This window comes from Pongo abelii, chromosome 3 (genome assembly GCF_028885655.2).
Source record: "Pongo abelii isolate AG06213 chromosome 3, NHGRI_mPonAbe1-v2.0_pri, whole genome shotgun sequence".
Lineage (NCBI taxonomy): Eukaryota > Metazoa > Chordata > Mammalia > Primates > Hominidae > Pongo > Pongo abelii.
Window position 1 is genome coordinate 209,769,682 of NC_071988.2, and position 4,135 is coordinate 209,773,816.

The 4,135-nt window shown below is 40.1% G+C and overlaps 1 pseudogene; it reads right to left on the bottom strand.

Moving 5' to 3' along the window:
- Positions 1 to 356: 356 nt before the first annotated feature.
- LOC100445941 (COP9 signalosome complex subunit 3-like) lies at positions 357 to 3,109 on the bottom strand (annotated as a pseudogene).
- Positions 3,110 to 4,135: the final 1,026 nt, after the last annotated feature.

Consider the following 4,135-nt stretch of genomic DNA (forward strand, 5'->3'; position numbering starts at 1 on the left):
GAGAATGATGGTTTCCAGTTTCATCCATGTCCCTACGAAGGACATGAACTCATCATTTTTTGATTAAGAATTTTTTATCTATGTTTAAGAGAGATACTGGTATAATTTTCTTTACTTATCATGTTCTTCTTAAGGTTGGGTATCAACTGGTGTTTGCCTCATAATAGTAGTTTGGAAGAATTTTTTTCTCTTTCTATTCTTTGGGAAAGTTTCTATAAGGCTGACGTTATTTCTTTCCTAAATATTTGGAAAAATTCACAGTTGATCCATTTATATCTGGAGTTTTCTTGGTGAGAATGTTTTTTAATAAAAGACTCAATTTTTCAATAGATAATCACATCTTGTATTTATCTGTTTCAATTGTGACATCTCAGGATGTCTGTTAGCTTCAGTTGTAATGAGACGTTTACAGAATCCTCTTCTTGTGACCTCATACCCTTGTTACACCTTGGGTATTCACTGCAGTCTCTTGGTCCATGGCTTTCAGCTGCTTATCAAGTGCTTTCTGTTTCAGCACCTCCCGATCAGTGTTATGAAGTGTGGCTGGATTATATATTATAATTTTCAGGGTCATTATAAAAACTAACTATACCATTCTTTTGCTTAATACTTGCAAAAATTTTGCCATCTTCTATCATGCTTTGACATATTTTTCTGCCTTTTAAGGTCTAGCTATCTGCACATGTTTTGCCATACCTTGCTTGTAAGGATAGAGCTAAAAAGTCTTTGTAAGCCATTGAGTGTTGTTCTTATAAAGAGACAACAAGTGTTTTTTCACAAGCCTTTTTTTGTTATCATAAGTAATAATTTCACTGTGCTTGTTTACCAGATTCAGATTTTGGAGTTCTGAGAGATTACTGGTTGAATAGACTTGGGCTAACTCATAATATGCATTGCTAAGGAGCTTAATGAATCTACCAGTAATTGGAGATCTATATTTGGTAGCTATTGTACTCTGACAAGTAATATCAAAAAAACTATCATCAACTTTTTACATGATTCTGAAGTCATCCTCACAGAGTTACCAAGAATTCTCGACAGAAATGTAGTTATAATTAAGCATTTATCAGTCTACCCTTTGACCCATTTCCTTGAAACCGAAACTCCCATTGCAAGTACTGACCACTTGCATCCCCAGTGTTCCCATAGGTAGGATTTCTGACCTTAGAATCATAGGGCTTTTGCTTAAGACAGGATCTCTGACATTGGAAACATAAAGCTTTTGCTTAAGAGTTGCTTAAGCAGATCCTGACTTCCAGCAGGACAACAGAGGTTAACCAGCTTCAAGGCCCCACAGAAGACGTGAATGAGCATAAGAATATGGTTTCTTCATCTCCCGGCCCCATGACTTCACCCTGTACAATTCAGCCAATCAGTGATCTCCACACTCCAGCCCATGCCAAAACCCTTAAAATTCCTAGCACCAAACTACTCAGGGAGACAAATTTTGAGGTTTCCTCCCATCTCCTCATTTGGCAGCCCTACAATTAAACCTCTTTCTCTGCTGCAACTGGGTATATCTATGTATTGACTTGCCACACTCATGGGGCAACAAACTTACGATTTCAATCCAATATGATATGACGACCTGACAGGGCAAGAGTGGGTTCAGCTTGTTCAGAAGGTAAAGTGCTCTTCAGCCAGTACAGGTCATCCCTCCATGACAACAGTAACATAAACAGTGCTTTGCATCATCGTTTCCTATTTTACAATGTGCCTAGGATTTTGTCTTTAATTCAGATATGGTAATGGCAATAGATCAGGAGTCAACTACCATTGAAAAGATAGTTGGGGCCGGGCAAGGTGGCTCATGCCTGTAATCCCAGCACTTTGAGAGACCAAGGCGGGCAGATCACTTGAGGTCAAGAGTTCCAGACCAGCCTGGCCAAGATGGTGAAACTCGTATCTACTAAAAAAATACAAAAATTAGTCAGGTGTGGTGGCACACGCCTGTAATCCCAGCTACTCAGGAGGCTGAGGCAGGAAAATCACTTGAGTCCGGGAGGCGGAGGTTGCAGTGAGCCAAGATCGTGCCACTGCACTCCAGCCTGGGTGACAGAACAGGACTCCATCTCAATAAATAAATAAATAAATAAATAGAAAAGATAGTTTGTCACTCATGGTTTCCAAGAGAGGGGCAGGACACACTGAGGGCTATAAGAGGAGGCGTGGGGCAGTCAGGAGGGAGAAGGGGAGGGGAAAGTAAGGACCAGAGCCAATACTGTCTTTGTTGAGGCAGTAAATGATCAAGGTAGGGTAGAAAAGCTGAGCGGGGGTAGGATTGGGTAGTTTGAATAATTTCAGCAGACTCTGGGACATGAGGGTCATCCCTAGTTATCTGGCACCCTGCCCTGGGGTGATTTAGGGCAGGAGGAGGATGCCCTGTCCTGCAGGAGCCTGATGAAGGAAAGCGGATGTGGGTATGTACTTGGAATTGGTTGGCTTGCATGTCAAAGTTGTGCTCATAGGAAACTTGTTAGCCACCTCTAGGAAATTAGCTAATTAGCAGTCCCCCGCCCCCAGGGCCATAAGGCTCCAAATATGTCAAAGCATCGTAAAATACAGAAAGTAGAAAATATGATTAATACAGCTCCATTCTCTATACAGATATCCATCATAGCCATGTCAAGAGCTGGAAGGACAGGCTTAAAGCATTTCGCCTGCAAACAAAGCTGGCAGAAATCAGCATGTATTCAGGTCAGCTGGTTTGTATTCATCCGCAGCCTGTTATAGCTCCTTTAAGAATGCCAATTCCTCTCAGGGGTTGTTTTCTTTCGACAAATGCATTAGTTAACTGATGGCAAAGCCCAGTAAAAGTATTCGTTAACTGATGGCAAAGCCCATCACAAGTACTGTTGAAAAGTGAAACCTGTGAGAATAGTGTTTCCACATCAGGAACAGTAGGCATAGAAGACCTCACAAACAAAACAGCAAGAACCCTCAAAAGGTGTTCCTGTACATCAGGAGCCCCAAGCACAATACCCAGATGATGTAAGTTCTTTGCAAGGAATTCTCTACTCCAGTCAATCAGTTCACAAAGCTGAGTCATTTGCCCTTGAGTTGAGAGCTGTGGTTCACTGGTCACATATTGCTTTGGGGCAGTCATCATTCCCTGATACAACCCAAGTGGTAGAGGCAGCTTGGGCAGGACTAGGTGGCCACTCTGGGAGGAAGGACTGCAGCAATTTAGCAAAGGGATTCAAACATTTTTCCAGGAGTGGATAAGCCGATTTGCAAGGGACCGAGACAATAATCCAGATTGTGTGGCACTGGCAAAAAGATAAACCTGTAGATCAGTTGAATAGAATTGTGAGTTCACAAATAAACTCATACATTTACAGTTCATTGACTTTGACAACAGTGCCCAAAATCAATCAATGGGGAAAAAATACTGTTCACCAAATGGTTCTGGGACAACTGAATAGATACATGCAAAAGAATAAATTGGGACCCCCTTGCTCATCCTGTTTGTAAAGATTAACTCAAAATATACCATAGCCCTAAATATGAGAGCACCCCAAAAGCACAAGCAACAACAGCAACAAATATAAATTGGACTACATTAACATTTAAAAATTTTTTAAATTTTTAAATTTCCTGATACCATCAAGAAAATGAAAAGACAATCCAGAGAATGGGAAAAAACGTATTTGAAAACTCATATATCTGACAATGAACTTGTATTTACCCACACTATGTAAAGAACTCTTACAGCTCCATAATAAAAAGACAAATAATCCAATTAAAAAATGAGTGTAGAACCTGAACAGACATTTCTACAAAGTAGATACACAAATGGCCAATAAACACATAAAAAGATGTTCAACATCATTAGTCATTAGAAAAACGCAACTCAGAAACACAGTGAAATACCAATCCACCCTCACTAGTGAGATTATAATCAAAGAAACAGACAACAACGTGTGTTAACAAGGACACAGAGAAACTCGACTTCCCATTGCCTTGCTGAGAATATAAAATAGTCCACCTGCTTTGGAAACATTTTGGCAGTTCCTCAAAATGTTAAACACAGAGTTACCATATGACCTAGCATATGGTAGGTATATACCCAAGAGAAATGAATACATATGTCCATACAAAAGTTTGTACATGAATGTTCATAGCAGTGTTATCC